The sequence below is a fragment of the Typopeltis vanoorti genome, chromosome 23, assembly GCF_054136105.1.
Source record: "Typopeltis vanoorti isolate ZY-2024b chromosome 23, IOZ_Tvanoo_1.0, whole genome shotgun sequence".
NCBI classification, from domain to species: domain Eukaryota; kingdom Metazoa; phylum Arthropoda; class Arachnida; order Uropygi; family Thelyphonidae; genus Typopeltis; species Typopeltis vanoorti.
The window spans coordinates 41,473,031-41,492,558 of record NC_143571.1 but is presented as its reverse complement, the minus strand read 5'-3'; the positions used below and the strand labels follow the sequence as shown (position 1 = coordinate 41,492,558).

General features: G+C 34.2%; 1 protein-coding gene across 2 annotated transcripts in view; it reads left to right on the top strand.

Moving 5' to 3' along the window:
• LOC150093796 (uncharacterized) overlaps nt 1-19,528 on the top strand; it is a 544,781-nt gene that overhangs the window by 57,220 nt on the left and 468,033 nt on the right. The window lies entirely within an intron of this gene.

Genomic DNA, 19,528 nt, shown 5'->3' with positions numbered 1-19,528 from the left:
AGATCAACAGTTTTCCTCTAAATTAATCTGTTGTATATATTTCTGTCTTCCAAGGCATTTTTTACTGTATCAGTCCACTTAGATCTAGGTCTTCCTCCAGGTCTTTTTCCTTCCAAATTGACAAAGAACACTTGCTTTGCTAATCTTTCATTCCCATTCTGTTTAATTGACCATACAATAGGAGATTAGCTCTGCTAACACATTCCTGAATGCTAACAATGGCAGGTTATTTCTTCCTCATGTTTAATATGATATTGCCATTGATATCATCTGTTCACTCCACTCATCTTTGTCAGAATTTTCATATCTATGCTCTTTGATCAAGTCTTTTCTAACCCAGCTCTGATATCCATAAGTTAAAATTGGTTTAAACACTGTCTTGTATACAGCTAATTTATAGTGTTTTGACTAATTTCTTTGTTATTCCAAATAAATTTATTCATCTGACTTCCTACCATACCAACTTTTCTAATTCTGTTGTCTATTTCTCCACTAAACATTGTGCCAAGTAGCTGAAATGTTGTACTTGTTCTATAGGTTCTCCATTCTTCCTATTTTCATTGTCCTTGTCTTTTTATTGCTGATTTCTATGCCAAATTTATTACGGCAGTTATTCAATTAAGTCAGGGAATCCTGCACACTTGTACTGGATTTATTCAGAAGTATAATATCATATGCATAAAGTAGAGAGCTGAGATTAACATCTCCAGTTATGATATCAGATTTAATACCACTTTCTTTCATAATGTGATCCATATAGATAATGAATAATAGTGGAGATAATCTGCATCCCTGTCACACACTGATTTAACATCAAACTATCTTCTTGTACCTCCTTCAGTTCTAACTGCTGGCTTACATCTTAAATAGAGACTATGTATTGCTTGATATTATGTCCCATTTATACCATTTAACTGTAGTGTTTTGAAGAGCTTTTCTCTTGACACCTTCTCATATGCCTTTTCCAGATCTACAAAACTTAAATACAAATTGTTACATTCCCAAGATTTCTCAATTATTCGGAAGAATTTTAAAATCACTGCAGCCAGCCCACGCACTATACAGCTGTTCTTCCAATACACACACACTCACCTGCTGCGGCCATTTTGAAACCTTCAAACTATTATATTACCAAATATATATCCTTATTTATAACGCATATTTTTCACATCTGGCTTTCTAAAGGAGACAACCCCAATCACCTTTCCCATCACATTCAGATGCAAGTGGTAATAATAATGGAAATAGTTTGCCTTCCAAGTCCTCCCATCATAATACTCAAGCTTCCAGAAGTAGAACTGAGAGACCAAAATCAGCTTCAAAAGTGAAAAGGAATCATTCAATGGTGTCTGTAGTTAGGGTGGAAAGAATCTCTCCAAGTTTAGTGAAAACTACATCAACAAACAATTCACTTCCAACAGATAAAGAATTTCTCAATTATGTCTTAAAAGTGAAAATCTTATCCTGACAGCCTGTATTTGACCTGAATCAAGTTTGTTTTACCAACCTTCCATGATTTTTCTTAGCTGTTTCTCAAGTATATTTGCATTAATCTTACCAGGAACATTCAGTAGGGAAATACCTTTTTGTAATTCTCACATTCAGTTTTATTTCCCTTTTTTATAGATATGTGCTATGAGAAGTCTACTCTCATAGGGTATGACCGTATGACCAGGCCTTCTGAATTATGCAGTGCAGCCACTGTAAAATGTTTATACTGCCATATTTGAGCATTTCTGCTCATATTTCATCTATTCCAGCTGCCTTTCCACATTTTTTTTTTTTTTTTTTGATGACTCTTTCTACTTTAACCCTCCTACCGGCCAAGGTGGATGAAATAGCAAGACTACCCCAGACTTTTTCATGGATCAAAACTTCATCAGCATTCTATCTTTTATCAAGTATTTACCCACCTCCGCTGTTAATCCCTTAACGGCAATTTGAGAGCCATTAGCGGATTAACTGTGGTCTAGGGTTTAGCGACTTTTGTGTCACTTGTCTTTGCATGTACTCTGTTCAAATTTTCTTCACTGTACTAGGATATTTGATCGTTTTTTTTTTTTTTTTTTTTTTGCTGAACAATTTATTTCTTGTGTCTCTTTCCAAAAATAGAAGTTTTTTCACATCTGCCAAAATAAATAATCAATCCTGAAATGACCATAGATCAGCCTTTGCAATGAATATACTTTAGTAATAGTTAATTTCTTCCACTTTACTGACAGTATAGATTCTTTTTCGCGAATTTGCAAATATTTGTTTACGTTTGAAATATTTCGTCAAATATTTATATTTTTAAATAACATTTCATGAAATAAATATGACATTTTGCTTGCTTTCTTTGCAAAATACCTTTATATGGATTGTCACATTTCAATTTCAGGAACAATTGTTTTTTTTTGTTTTTTTTTTATGAACAACAAATGATTATAAACTGCATTACTCGGTTTCCGATATTGTATCTTTTTTAGTATCAAAAATTTATACCTAATGGTATTTTATCAGAGAGACTTCACCTGCTTCTTTTGCTGAAAATTGCAACAGAGATGCACATTACTATAATATCCAGTGCTTAACCACTGTAGATATGTTGAAAATATAATAGGAAGGATATCCTGTATGGAATGATTAAAAATTTATGCTCATTTTTAGGATTTTTTACTGCAAACCCACCTCTCCTGTCCTGGAACTTAGTTGCAAAACTACTTTAAATTTCTACAGCTTTGAAAGCTTTCAGACGGTATTCAAAATCTCTTATTTCAGTTTACCGTTTTGACGAAAGAAATAAAGCACTAATATTGTTGTATATCGAAGCTTCTAATTCTGTACTCTTTCTTTGAATCTGAAATCAGCGGTCTGCTGAAATTATTCTAAGATTTAGAAATACTATGCTGTATTTTCAACATGTAAAACCCACACAAAGAAATTTCAATTGTGTTATTTCTGTTTCTTTTTTTTTTTAAAAAAAAAATCTAAATATTACTACTTCTATTTCTGCTGATTGCTAATTCTGAAATACGTCTTACAAATGCTGGACAATAATCCTCTTACCTAGAGGAAAAGCTAAAAGTCTTAGATTACTCTTTTCAGAAACACAAGACAGAAAGTTTCCTAGAAGTCGCACTAAATTGTCTCAAGCAAGAATGTCTTGTTTCGTTTTCTGTTGTTCAGATATCCTAACATAGTAAAACTGACATTTCTTTTACAGGCTGATGAAGTATTTATGCCAAAAATGATTTCTTTATTTATAGTGATCAGTTTCACTTTTATTATCGAAAACTTCTAAATTATTTGATAATTATCTTGAAAAAAATTACTGCTATTGCTGTTGCTGCTCTTGCTTGCCATCTCACAAATGAATTGTATATTGGGTCTTTCTAATATTCCTTTCTGCCCAGTAACAAGTTGTAGACTAATGGAGATTACCAACTCCCCCCACCACTGGGAACCAGATCAAAAGAACATGCCCAGAAGGCAGCACATTAAAGTATACCTCATGCAATAACTAAATATTTTACAGGCAGACATTCCTTGTTATGTTTTTCCATCTTTCTGATTGATTAGCAGACATTCGAAGCATATTCTGATATTGCATTTGTAGGATGACAGTGTTTTTAAATATTAATTTCCCCTATTAGCCAACGTCACATAACTTCATGATTTATAATAATACGGAAATAATATGTATATTTTATTATTTATAATTTTCAAATTTATAATAATCAAAACTTAGTTTCTGTGTCGAAAAAATTAACTGTTATGTGGAACAATTATTATGGAAAAATCATGAATGAAATAAAAACTGTACCTATGTTTCGTAACAGCTTTCGGGTATCTGGTAATGTTGCAACGCGGGGGGGGGGTGATGCTATCAAAGTCAAAATAAAGTTCATTTGTACTGTGAAAGGAAATGAAATTTCACATTTGATGCATTTGATATACATATTTTGAATGATAAAAATAAGCAAATGTATCGCTTACTTTAAAAACTGGAGAATAAAATATCTGAATTATGCAGTAAATATCTATAACTGTTAATTTCATTTTGTTATGACCAATTATACAGGGAAACCAAGAAAGTGAAAGTACAAAGAACAGTAGATTATCATATAATATAAAGAAAAAATTTAGTGATATGATTAAAGAATTTCATGTTATTCTCTATAAAGCAAAGTTGCTCCAGCTTGTCCTAAAGGAAATCTGTGAAGTATTATTCGATTTCGATGGTTTTGTACAAAAATAAAAATAATATAATCTGGAACGTCGGCAGCCAGTTTTCTTTTCTTTTTTTTTTTTTAAAAGAATATTTCAAATAATTATCGTGAATTAATTTCTTCAAGAACAAAGAATAATGTTTTGTCTAGAAAGCGATTAGAAAAGAATGAGCGCAAAAAAAATTATAAATGAAATTGGTTCTCCAAGGTAAGGCAATATTTAAGTGAAGAAATTATACAAGACCTTTATTTTGTCCAGATATTAAAATTGTATTGTACAATAAAAAGAGAAAACAAAAATATAAATCATTTCTCTATTTTTAGACTATCCTATATAACTGAAATCCAGTTGACCAGCATAGAACAAAGATGTGCGTTTCTGTTATAGGCAACTGAGAGGTAGCTACGAACGTGAGATCGGATTAGATTAACCGTTCTCTTCAGCGTGAGGGTTTATCACACCTTCTAGTGGACAGGATGGTCAAATTGCACTTCTTATCCTGGTTCTTTAAACAGGTGGGCCGAACCATATCCAGATTTAGTTGGACGTCTATAGACGTCCTAGCCGTTTGGAAGGTTAAATCCCTTTTTCTACCATCATGTTGACACTACTTATTTCATTTAGCTGTCTTTCACAAGTAATTAATTCAGACATCTAGAATATCTTTATCTTCAGTTTTCATGTCACCTTTATCATGTTTTCTTTATAGTTTGCCACTGAATCTCCAGGATTTGGTTCTTGTTTTCAAACTCTTATTTTTTCTTGAATGATTTGTGTATTTGAGTCTACAGTTCGTTCACCTCTGAAAGCTACTCAACTTTGATTCATTTTAAAGCTTTCTTACATAAATCTTACCTCTTCTTTTTTGAAATTCGATTTTATCTTGCTCAAAAATAAATAGTGATCACTTCCTATTTCAAATCTCCTATGTCCTGAACCAGTGGAAAAACATCGCTGTCAACTATTAGCACAATGAGGCTTTCTTATTTTTGCATCTTCTCTCCGTGTGAATTTGTGCAAATTTTTATGCTGGAATATGGTGTTAGTAATAACTAATCCATATCCTGAACATAGATCTAGTAGATGTTTCCCATTATTATTAGCTTTGTGCTTTTCTCCAAATTTCCCTGAAACATTTCTATGTCTGGTAATCATTTCATACTCTGCTGTTTAAATCTCCAACAAGGATCAACATTTCCTTTTTCATTGTGGCAGCTGCCTTCTCTTAATACCCCAGAAAATTTCTCCATTTCTTTCTTGGTAGAACCTTCTCCTTTCTGATATTTGTTCACATCAAACTACTTGATATTGCCTGTCATTCAAGAAGATGATCCTCATATTTAGTGTTGAATACTGTAGCTACTCCTTCTTTTCTCTCAATGTTATTGCCTGAATATAACATTTTGTATTTTTTGTTTAGAAAGATCTTACCTGTTTTTGTCTTCTTTGTTTCAGTCTCACTTATTATGTTGATCTGGTACTTATCCAGTTCTTCTTCTGCTAGTCCAATATATTTTCCATTTATACTTCTTACTTTGATAGTACCAATCTTGAACTGCATTGATACTGAGTTGGGATGTGTTCTGGAATTTGTTTCAGTAGCTGAATTTTCACTGTTTGTCCTGATTTCCTGATGAAAAACAACATGAGCTTTGTGTAACCCATGACAGAATTTTATGCCCCAGTTGGCATAAAATTCTGTCATGTTATACCACAATTTTGTATTTCAGTTTAAGCCAATAAGAATACAATTTGGTCTTCTAAATCTCAAATTGACAACCCATCCTCTTTCTTTCAGTATCCAGACAGATACTTAACAGAGTATATCACGAGAGGGTGCGGATTAGACATTAGGGAAGAAGCTCCAGTTGCTTCTATGCATACCTTAAAAGGCTGCGTGGAAGTCTCCTCCTAGTTATACAACTTTGACCCTTAAGCACCCCTCACACTTTTTATTACAAATGAATAACACTAAAAAAAATTTCAATTTACAGTAAAACTAAAATTATCCTTCCATTAGAATTACAAATTCTTTATCCATTGCATTATTATGTGATACTGTAGTCCCCCCTTATCCACAGGTTTGTTTTCTGCGGTTTCAGTTATCTGTGGTTAACCCCGGTCCAAAAATATTAAATGGAAAACTCCAGAAATTAAGAATTTATAAGTTTTAAATTGTGTGCCGTTCTGAGTAATGCGATGAAATCTTGCATCGTCCTGCCCGGGATGTGAAACACTCCTTTGTCCATGCTCTGCTGTATACGCTACCTGCTCGTTAGTCACTTAGTAGCCATCTGAAAATATTAAATGAAAAATTCCAGAAATCAACATTTCTTACTTAAATAAAGAGCCAATAGGCTTCACTTCGGTGATGTAAAATTATTTAAATTAAGGGGATATAAATCCCACATTACTTCAAAACTGAATAAGAAACTCAAAACGCTACTGTATACGCTACCTGCCCGTTAGTCACTTAGTAGCCATCTGAAAATATTAAATGAAAAATTCCAGAAATCAACGTTTCTTACTTAAATAAAGAGCCAATAGGCTTCACTTCGGCGATGTAAAATTATTTAAATTAAGGGAATATAAATCCCACATTACTTCAAAACCGAATAAGAAACTCAAAGATAGAAATCAAAGAGTTTCATGCCAAATATGGCAAACCATAAAAGTTTCAGCAGATTGTAGCATAAGCTAAAACACATGGTTCAATACTAGGGCAACTCGTTGCAAAGGTGAGTAAAGTTCTGATCACTATTCTTAGTATTTCCCATAATGTAAAACGCATCTTTGCAACGAGTTGCCCTAGTATTCAATCATGTGTTTTAGCTTACACTACAATCCACCGAAACTTTTGTTTTACCATATTCGACATGAAACTCTTTGATTTCTATCTTTGAGTTTCTTATTCGGTTTTGAAGTAATGTGGGATTTAATATCCCCTTAATTTAAATAATTTTACATCGCTGAAGTGAAGCCTATTGGCTCTTTATTTAAGTAATTTATTGGTGCACCATTTTGACAACTCGTATAGCAAAGTATATAAGTTCTCTTTGCTATAATCTCAGTATTATCTAGGTCTACTTACTCACTGATAAGACCTCAATAAAGATCAAACCGGTCTGGGTAGTGACCTTCCACCATAACGTATAACATCATACATCTCCTAGGAGATGTGCTTTACATTATGGGAAATACTAAGAATAGTGATCAGAACTTTACCCATCTTTGCAACAAGTTGCTCTAGTATTGAACCATGTGTTTTAGCTTATGCTACAATCCGCCAAAACTTTTATGGTTTGCCATATTTGGCATGAAACTTTTTGATTTCTATCTTTGAGTATCTTATTCGGCTCTTTGAAGTAATGTGGGATTTAATATCCCCTTAATTTAAATAATCAACATTTCTTAAGTTTTAAATTGTGCGCTGTTCTAAGTAATTCTCGGTTATCAGATTGACTGTTGGTATCGCAGCGCTGGTGTTTAAGTAATTCTTATTTTACTTAATAATGGTCCCAAAGTGCAAGAGTAGTGATGCTGGCAATTCAGATATGCCAAAGAGAAGCTGTAAACTGTTTCCTTTCAAGTGAAAAGGTGAAAGTTCTCGACTTAATGAAATAATAAATAAATAATAATAATAAAAAAACGTTTGCTGAGATTCCATTCACATTCATATAACTTTTATTGCAGTATATTGTTATAACAGTTCTGTTTTATTATTTTCATTATTGTTGTTCATCTATTACTGTCCGAGCCTTCGTAGCTCAGTCGGTATAGTACAAAACCCTTTGGTTGGAAAGACGTGTGTTCAATTCCCGTCATGATCTTAGGGCTTTTATCTGGTCTTTTTCGACTTAAGGTGACTTAGCCGGGGTTTTATACACAAACCGCCCCCATGAACACACACATGAATCATAGAATACTGCTTAATCCCTCACTAGGAGATCTCAGCCAGTCCTAAGGAATGGTGGAGGAATGAGGGGGAGCCTCATATGAATAAATAAAACCTCTTACTGTACCTAATTTATAAATTAAGCTTTATCATAAGTATGTATGTATGTATAGGAACACACATAGTATATATATATATATATATATATTGTTGAATTTATAAAATTAATAAAAAATTAATTTATAAAAATAATAAATTTATTTTTATAAATATATATATATATATATATATAGGGTTTGGTACTATCTGCGATGGGGGGGGGGTCTTGGAACGTATTGCCTGTGGATAAGGGGAAGGACTACTATATTTAGTTTGCTATGAACATGTATTTATACTTCTTTATCATCAGATTCCTGAGGTGTACCTTCAGGGTGTGTAGAGGATTTTATTATAGTACGACATGAAACTTCCTAGCAACAGTTTTCTCCCGAATTATTATCTGTCAAGACTTCAGTATTATCAGATATTATATTTCTGTCTTTTAAGGCACTTCTCACTGTATCAGTCCACTTTGATCTTGGTGTTCCTCTGAGGGCTTTTCATGTCATTCTGGCAAAAAGCTTTTGTTTTGCTACTAACTTGCCATTTCCCATTCTGTTTAAGTTATCTTACCACCTGAGATGAGCTCTACTAACACATTCCTGTATGCTAAAATGTGAAATTTTTTCATGATATCCCCATTTTTTTTACTCAGAATAAAATTTAATATAATAAATACAGTACAAAGAGAAATAATTAAACAGCAGGTTTAATGTTATGTCTGTTATGGAGATATCACATAACACACAACAATTAGTGGAAGAAAATAGACTATTTAAAGCCTAAGTTCTATGAGTGCTTTGGATAAGAAGGCCTAAGAAGCAAAGTTTCCCCAATTCTGAGAAGTTTAACACAACCATATTTATTTTGATTGTTAATATGTGGTCCTTTTTTTACTAAATATGAGACATTTTCTTTGGATTTTATTGGGCCATGATTCTTTATAAATATGTATATAATCGTCTACCAGTTTTGCCAGCTGGGGTCTGTCTGGCTTCTTCAGGACGAGAGTGGTTACACTAACATTAAATGCTACACCAGAAGAATGCAGTAACGACTTAAAAACAGCTAAAAAAATTGAAAAGGATACATGACATTAAGAGCATAAAGTGTGGAGACTTAATCATTGTTAGTAGATCTCGTTTTATAGTTTTTCTTGTAATTCAGTTCTTCTAAACATAGTGAATTTATAAAACTTTTCCAAATGTCTTTTAACATCATGCCTTGATTTCTGTTGAGATTGTCTCCTGCCTGGAATACCACTGCAGCTTCTTTAAAGTTTCAACATTTGAAATCTTCTTCAATGTATGGCATGGAGCTGTTGTCCCAATCAATGGAATGGTTTGAAATTAAGAAAATGATGGGCTCATTCTGAGGTGTCTGTTCTGTTGTTGTTGTTGACATCTCTGATATGTTCTTTTTTTCAGATTTCTAGGCTTCGTGATGTTTGGCCTACATAATTCAATCCACAGGAACATGGGATGTTGTATACTCCTGCGTATTTGTAGAAAGTGATGCTGTCCTTAGGAGATCTTAACATGTGCCGTGTAATTAAAATACGTTTAAAGGCAACCCTGATGTTGAATGACGTCATGATTTTTGCTATTTTGGTGGAGACTGAGCCTGCATAAGGTATGGCGATGGACGATGTGTACTGTGTCACTTGAGGTTGTCACTGTGGGTTGTTTCTATAGAGAATCTTTTGAATTATATTTTGTGGATAACCAGTTTTGGATAGTGTTTTTGATATGAGTGAGAGCTCATCTAGTAGATCTTTTTCTTCTGTGATGATATTTATTGCTCTGTTTTTGAGCATATGTATTATGTTAAGTTTTTTTTTGTGCATAATGATGGATAATGTTCAGTGTCTGTAGGTTTGTGTAGATTGTGAGCTTGATTTGTCCATTATCCTGTTTTTTTACTAATACGTCCGAAAAAGGTAATTGATGGTTGATTTTTTCTAACTGTAATGTGAACTTAATTTTTTTTGTGGAAACAATTTATTTTTTGAAGGAACTCGTGTAAGGCATTTTCCATGGCTTTCCAAACGATGAACACATCGTCTACATATCTCCACCAGACTGATGGTTTTGGAGTTATTTTTGATAGGATGCCAGTTTCTAGTTTTTCCATGAACAGATCCATGCACAGTGGTGACAGGGGACTGCCCATGGCTAAGCCTTCCAGTTGTTGGTACAATAAGTTTACTTTAAAATAGTTTGATTTTAGGCAATGGTGGAAAAGCTGCCTAATGTCGTTTAGAAAGAGATCTTCTATGATCTTAATTACTTCTTCGACCAGTACGTTTGTGAATAAAGACACTATGTCTAAAATGAAAATGAATAACCTAGATGGATATACAAAGCACAAGGTACGTTGTTTTGAAAAATTTAAATGCAGAAAGGCAAGATTGCCTAACCATCTAACTTTCCTTAAAAGATGCAGACAGTTTTTTTATCATTCCAAAATTCTTAATCATTAAAGAGCACATAAAATCCAAAAAAAGCAAAACGGATTTACTACAAAACTTCTTTAGCCTTACTTCGGGAAAGGATCCAATATGTCAGATACGTACTGAACAAAATAGACCTACAATGCCTAGACCTTTTCGATGATATTTCTAATAACATAGATAATACCACTTGGAATATAATTAACTGCATGATACACAATAGTACTACAGCAAAGTTTTTCGGTCTAGTAAGGAATCTCAAATTAAAAAATAATACCACTTGGAATATAATTAACTGCATGATACACAATAGTACTACAGCAAAGTTTTTCGGTCTAGTAAGGAATCTCAAATTAAAAAATTTGATGAACTTTATCAAAGAAAATACAACTCTAGACCATGTCTCCCAGATAATAAGGTTTTCAACCTTTCGGACTACATTCTTTCCAAACAAGAATCAGAGATTTTAGAAAAAGGTTTCAACTTCTCAATAGCTATTAATCACATCCCAAAAATAGATTTCATAAGTAATATTGAAAAAGTTCTTTCTTCATTTTCAGAGACAGTAGCAAATGACATAAGATTTAAAAGTACAATCATCCTCTCTATAACAAAACCATCGAAACGTAATATTATTCCCTCTGAAAAGAAAGCACTCTTAAATTTAAAAAAAAACAAAAACATTATCGTCTTTAAAGCAGACAAAGGCAACTCAACAGTTATTTTGAATACCAAAGATTACATAGTGAAGATCGATGCTCTAGTTTCTGACTCGTCTACCTATCACATATTAGATGTTGATTGAACCATGAAAAACCACAAAGAGACCAATCTCTTAATATGCAATATGACTAGATGGCCTCAAGAATTACAAAGAAATTTAAAATCTCTACATCCATTACCACCATGCCTATATGGTGTACCAAAAGTCCATTAAGTCAGAGTTCCGCTTTGCCCGATCATGGACAGCAGAAATTCTCCTACATACCTACTAGCCAAACACCTAGCTAGTCTGTTGAAAGAGAAGATAAAGAAATCAACTTCATTCATAAAGAATTCTCAGCATTTCGTTGAAAAACTAAAAATATCAATATATCAAATACAGATATACTTGCAAGTCTAGACGTAGTGTCTTTATTCGCAAACGTACTGGTCGAAGAAGTAATTAAGATCATAGAAGATCTCTTTCCAAACGACATTACGCAACTTTTCCACCATTGCCTAAAATCAAACTATTTTAAAGTAAACAACTTATTGTGTAACAACTGGAAGGCTTAGCCATGGGCAGTCCCCTGTCACCACTGTGCATGGATCTGTTCATGGAAAAACTAGAAACTGGCATCCTATCAAAAATAACTCTGAAACCATCAGTCTGGTGGAGATATGTAGACAATGTGTTCATCATTTGGAAAGACATGGAAAATGCCTTACACGAGGTCCTTCAAAAAATAAATTGTTTCCACCAAAAAATTAAGTTCACATTAGAGTTAGAAAACAGCCATCAATTATCTTTTTTGGACGTATTAGTAAAAAAACAGGATAATGGACAAATCAAGCTCACAATCTACACAAACTTACAGACACTGGACGTTATCTTCATTTTAAATCTACTCATCATTATGCACAAAAAAACCTTAACATAATACATATGCTCAAAAACAGAGCAATAAATATCATCACGGAAGAAAAAGATCTACTAGATGAGCTCACACTCATATCAAAAACGCTACCCAAAAATGATTATCCACAAAATATAATTCAAAAGATTCTCTATAGAAACAACCCACAGCGACAACCTCAAGTGACAGTACACATCGTCATACCTTATGCAGTCTCAGTCTCCACCGAAATAGCAAAAATCACGAAGTCTTTCGAGATCAGGGTTGCATTTAAACCTATTTTAACTACACCCCACATGTTAAGATCTCCTAAGGACAGTATCGCTTTCTACAAATACGCAGGAGTTTGCAACACCCTGATTCGGGGTTGTATACTCCTGCGTATACTCAACTGATTGGGATTTATAATAGATTTAGTTTAATCCTTTATCCAAGTGTGAGCAAACAAAGTTTGCACCTGAAAGTATCTTCAGGACTGGGGTAAGGTGGTGCAACATCAGGGCTACTCCTTGCAAAGGTGGAGCAAGATACTAACACTCCTATCTCAGTATCTCCCATAATGCAGAACACATCTCCTTGCAGATATGTCTAATGTTATACATTAAGGAAAGGGCCGCTACCCACCAGACTAGTTTCAACCTTTATTGAGGTCTCTTCGGTGGGAGCCAGGCCCAAGTGGAGATACCAGCCAGAAGCATTAGCAAGGTCATCTCTACCTATAGGAGTTGCCAAATGGTGTGCCACCTTTTTAATAAATTACTTTGGATTTAGAGAAAGTTGTTGAAAGTTTATTTTTCACTTGGTTAGAATATAATAAACTTTCAACATATTTCTCTAAATCCAGAGTAATTTATTAAAAAGGTGGCACACCATTTGGCAACTCCTATAGGTAGAGATGACCTTGCTAATGCTTCTGGCTGGTATCTCCACTTGGGCCTGGCTCCCACTGAAGAGACCTCAATAAAGGTTAAAACTAGTCTGGGTAGCGGCCCTTCCCGTAATGCATAACATTAGACATCTGCAAGGAGATGTGTTCTGCATTATGGGAGATACTGAGATAGGAGTGTTAGTAGCTTGCTCCACCTTTGCAAGGAGTTGTCCTGGTGTTGCACCACCTTACCCCAGTCCTGAAGATACTTTCAGGCACAAACTTTGTTTGCTCACACTTGGATAAAGGATTAAACTAAATTTATTATATTCTAACCAAGTGAAAAATAAACTTTCGACAACTGATTGGGACAACAGCTCCATTCCGTATATTGAAGATTTCAAATGTAGAAACTTTAAAGAAGCTGCAGTGGTACTCTGGACAGGAGACAATCTCAATAGAAATCAAGACATGATGTTAAAAGACATTTGGAAAAGTTTTATAAATTCACTATGTTTGGTAGAACTGAATTATGCGAAAAACTATAAAACGAGATCTACTAACAATGATTTAGTCTCTACACTTTATGCTCTTAATGTTACGCGTCCTTTTCAATTTTTTTAACTGTTTTTAAGTCGTTACTGCATTCTTCTGTTGTAGCATTTAATGTTAGTGTAACCACTCTCGTCCTGAAGAAGCCATACAGACCCCAGTTGGCAAAACTGGTAGACGATTATATACATATATTTATAAAGAATCATGGTCCAATAAAATCTAAAGAAAATGTCTCATATTTATAACTATATTTATTGAGATTAAGGTGTTTTTTAAATCTGCTGCTGATTCTAAGAAGAGTCCTTCAAGTTTCCATTTGCTGTGATGAAGGCTAATAGTTTTATTCCATCTGATCAAATATAAGCTTGAAAGATTTTTTAGAATCAGCAGCAAATTAAAAGAAAAAAAAGCTTAATCTTAATAAATATGGTTGTGTTAAATTTCCCAAGATTTGGGGAGCTTTAATTCTTGGGCCTCCTTGTCCAATAGTTAAACTAGCTAAACAATAGGCTGGACATAGATGCCCTTCATAAAACTTTAGGTTTTAAATAGTTGTGTTTGTTTTGTGTGTGTTATTACAGTTTTAATATTGTATCCCTGAAGATGGCTCTGTGACAGAAGTGAAATATTGGAAAATGATTAAACATGTTTAATTATTTCTGTGTGCTGTATTCATTCCATTAAATTTTATTGAGTGGAAACCAGCACTAAGCCTAAATACACATTGATCCTCATTTTAAATACAATACTGCTACTGATGCCATCTGTTCACTTCCTGAATCCTTCTCAGAACTCTCATATCGATAATCTCCAGTCTCTGATCAAGTGCTTTATTTTTAACCCAATTCTCAGATCCATAAGTTAAAATTGGTTTAAATACTGTGTTGTATACAGCTAGTTTAGTGTTTTAATTAATTTCTCTCTTGTTCCATTTAAGTTGATTCAATTTGCCTCCTACCATACAAATCTATTTCTATATTTAATTTGCCATCTTCACTACACATTGTGCCTAAATAGCTGAAATGTTTTACTTGTCATTATTCAGGATGCAGTTGATGTTTTCAGTGAGCTCTGTTAACACTGTATGCAAAAATGTGAAATGCTTTCATGATATCCCCATTTTGCAATTATTTTTGCAATTTTTTATTGTCTTTTTATTGCTGATTTTTGTACTAAATTTTTTACAGCAGTTGTTCAGTTTAGTCAGGGAATCCTGTAGACTTGTACAGGATTTATTTAGAAATATCATCTGCATAAAGTAAAGAGCTGAGATTAACGTCTCCAATTTTGATACCATTTTTCTTCATAATGTGATTTATATAGATGATGATGAATAATGGTGGAGAGAATGTGTGCCCTTGTCTAAACACATGATTTAACATAAACTATCTTTTTGTACCTCCTTGAGTTCTAACTGCTGGCGTACAGCTTAAACAGAGTATGTATTGCTCGATATAATGTCCCATTTACATTATATAACTGTACCGCTTTGAAGAACTTTGCTCTTGGCACCTCTTCATATGCCTTTTCCAGATCTACAAAACTTAAATTCAGATCCTTGTTATATTCCTAGGATTTCTCAGCTGTTTGTCTTAAAGAAAATATCATCCTTACAACCTGTATTTGACCTGAATCCAGCTTATTCTTCACCAGTCTTCCCTTCCACAATTTTTCTTGGCCCTTTCTCAAGTACTCGTATAAATATTACCTTAAGTAGGTTTATACCTTTGTAAAGTAGGGAAATACCTTTGAAATTCTCACATTCAGTGTGATTTTCATTTTTATAGATGGGTACTATGAGAGCTCTACTCCAATCATATGGAATTTGACTTTCTGACAAAGCCTTCTGAATTATACTGTGTAGAACATTTTACCTCCATATTTGAGCACTTCACTTCTGGTTGATTATCATGTATTCCAGCTACCTTTCCACATTTCTGGTTTTGATGGCATTTTCTGCATGAAGTATTGATATGTATTCCTGACTGCATTCCTTTTGAGTTGAAAGTTTTTTCACTTGGTTATACTATAAATTAAAGATGCCAGGAAATTATATTCTTCCTTTATCCAAGTGTAAGCAAACAATGTTTATGTGCAAAATATGTTTATGACTAGGCTACTTCTATATAGAGACTAAAATGACTTCACATCAGTTGCCTTATTATCCCATTATTCAAAACACATCCTTTAGGATATGCATAATGCTATACATTATGGAAAGGGCCACTACCTACACCAGTTTCAACCTATGTTGAACTAGATCCAGAAGGGATATCAAGGTTGAAGTAATGCAGACATCATATATTTCCCATATATAAGTAGTCATAAGGTGTTACACCTTATTAAGTTCAGTTCCTTTGCATTATGGAATACTAAGGCAGTTGATGTGAAGTCATTAGTTCCTATATAGAAGTAGCCCAGTCATGAAGATACTTCACATGCTAACATTGTTCGTTCACACTTTAATAAAGGATTAAACCAAGGATATAATTTCTTGGCATCTTTAAATTATTCATGTTGAGTGTTTTCTACCACTGTGCTGTCAGTGCTCATTTCATTTAGCATCTTTTCAGAGTAATTACTCTAGACATCTAGAATATCTGATCTTCAGTTTTTATGTAATCTTTATTAGCTCTGATTCCTTTTAATACTCTTTCCTCCATTTCTAAGTGTAGTATTATAATAACATGAACAGTTAACTACTATACTGTGAAGAACAGATTAAATGGAGACCATCAGAGATAAATGTCTAATAAGCAGAGAGTTATTGAGTGATAATGGGAGGAACAAAAATAACCCATCTAAAGCTTGCTGATGAATGCTGCTGCTATAGCGGAAACAATTCAGATCTTCAGGAAATTACCATAAGGCCAGCTCATACTCTTAAGAAATGTGGCTTAACTATAAGTACTCAAAAATCAGAACCAATGACACATCTGTACTTCTGACCTACAATTTAAAGTGCTATGGCAGAAATGGAAAAAATACTATTTGAGGATACACCTGTAGAAGAAGTTGATTATTTAAATACCTAGGCAATATCTTTTAATAATGATGGAAGTTCAATTCAAAATATTGGAACAAAAGTTGCAAAAGCAACAACAGCACTTCAAATACTAACAAATTTCTAGTTAACAGTTAATTAAGTAATTCAGTACTTCTGTAGCTATGGAAGTCAAACTTGGACCCTCGAGCTTTCCAGCATTGAAATGAGGTGCTGTTGACATCTAAAGATAACATACACTGATCATATCAAAAATTTTGAAGTAAAACAAAGAATCACTTAGGCCAGTGAAAGAAAACAATTCCTTCACTGGTCTAAGAAATAACTTCATGATAAAGATTTGAAAGAAACAACTTATACGGCTTGGTCATATCAGCAGATCCAATGGACTTCCAGTGCAAGTTCTTGAAGGACTGATTGGAAGATTTCTGAGAGAAATATTTCTTGATATCTTGCTCAGTGGCCCTGTTATGGGCTATGTGAAGAAGGAGATTTCAGTTTCCTGATATTGACTGTAGATTGTGAGATGCATATTCTAGAATAGACTAAGAATAGGCTAGGTGGTAATTTATGTCTATACACAAATGCCAGGAGCATCAAAAACAAAGGAGTTGAGTTCGTCGCTTTATTGAATACGACGTGGCATAAGATTGTTGGTATTAGTGACACCTGGCTATCAGAATCAGATATGGTAACTGGGATTGAGTGTGTAATGAGTATACTATTTTTAGAATTGACAGAAGAGATAGGAGAGTACTACTACTAATGATATCAGATGACTTAACTCTATTTAGGGCATAAACACAAGAAAACAATGATCGTAACAATGTTTCATATAGTGGTGAGTTTGAACTATCTGCTGTGAAGTGGAAGCTAACAGAATAAAATATACGGTGGTGTGTTGCTACAGAACTTGTGGCTCATTTGCAGAGGACAAAGAAATGTATTGCCAGTTTAGCCTTACGGGTGCTAAACTAGTGTTCATTATGGGTGATTTTAATTATCCAAACATTGATTGACTAGAAGAGAAATATCACAGTAAGAATGAAGAGGAATTTATTGAATTGTTGCATGACAAATTTCTCATGCAACGTGTGAAATAAGGAACTTGAGATCAAAGAGCGTCAGATTTATTCATATTGTCAGAAGAGTTCTCTGTTAAGAATGACTATTTTACCACCAGTTGGTGATAGTGATCATGCCGTGCTTTCTTGGAAGTATCTAATTATACGGATGTTCCCATTAGAACAGGTTACATGCTGAACTATAAAGCTGGAAATTATGATCAACTTAGGAGAACGCAATCTTTGGTTCCATGGTATCAATTACTGAGATTGACTGATTGATGGTGATTCTTGATTGTGCGTTTGATGTAGATGGACATGTTTATTTTCTGTGCTCTTTATTGTATGAGTTGTTAGTAGTGAGATAGTGATTGATTATAATCATAATTATAATCTGAAACACTCCTCTCCTGCTTAACACCCTTAAACAACGAACACCCCAGAATCAAGTTTATCCTGGAAAAAGAGGAAAACAACAGCCTCCCTTTCCTAGACACCCTAGTCACCCACCAGCCTGATGGAACCTTGGTTTTCTCAGTTTATAGAAAACCCACCCATACAAGCAGATACATTCACCAACAATTGCCCCCCCCCCAACAATATGGAGTGGTGAAAACACTATACAACAGGGCTAAACTAATCTGTTCTAACAACATGGCCCTAAACGCTGAACTAAATCACATCCTCAACACTTTCTCAGCCAATGGCTACCCCCAAAAAATCCAAAAAATATTAAAACCTACAAACCACAACCACGTCCCCCCCCCTCCACAACTAGGATTACTCTAAATCCATCACCATTCCCTACATCCGAGGCACCTCGGAAAAAATTAAAAATTACCAAAAACTTAAAAAAACATGACCTGACTTCCTGTTACAGGCCTTACACAAAATTGGCATCCCTTATCCGCTCCACTAAAGACCAACCACTTCCCCTAGACCTACCTGGTGTATACCAGGTCCCTTGCAGTTGTGAACTGTCTTACTTTTGGCCAAACAGGCAGGGCAGTGAATATCAGAATTTCTGAACACAAGGACTATATCTGTTTTCACAAGTACAGCCATTCTGGCAGACTATGCTCTGGATACGCACCACAGAATATGGTGGAAGAAAGCTACAGTAATACACCGTAGCAAATACAAATTCGAAAGACTCTTTATGGAATCAGCCTCAGCCCTAAGAAACTCTCCAAACCTCAACAAATTTGGTTGTATGCGACTGCTCCCAATATGGGAGGCTTACATCAGCAGACCTTCAGCCCAACGGCCAAGAACACCTACTTAGCCTGCTAGAAGTCCTGATGGTGCCCTCTAGCAGGCTAAGTAGGTGTTCTTGCACATAGGCAAGCTAGGTGCTCAATAATCTTTTATTCATTTAACCAACTCCTTTAGTGATGAAGGGATAAAAATCCACGGGATTGTCATCCATCCAGCCACAAAAGTTAACAGTTAACAGTTTCGTATCAATTACTGAATGGGAAAAATGCCAGTATTGCTTGAGAACTTTGAAAAAGTGCTTAAATGAGGTGGTATCTGAATGTATTCCTAGTGGTGGAAGAATAAATAAGTTGGGAGTGAAATGGATGTGCAATCTTATTAAATAGGAGAACAATTGCTTCATCTCTTCATTCTCAGTTACTGTGTTGTATTGCCTACGTGCACGTGCCTTTTTTTGTAAGTTCCTTTTGAAGATGGCAACGTGACGTTGCCGAAATATCGGAAATATTTATTAAAGTATAATTTAATTTATATTTGTAGCT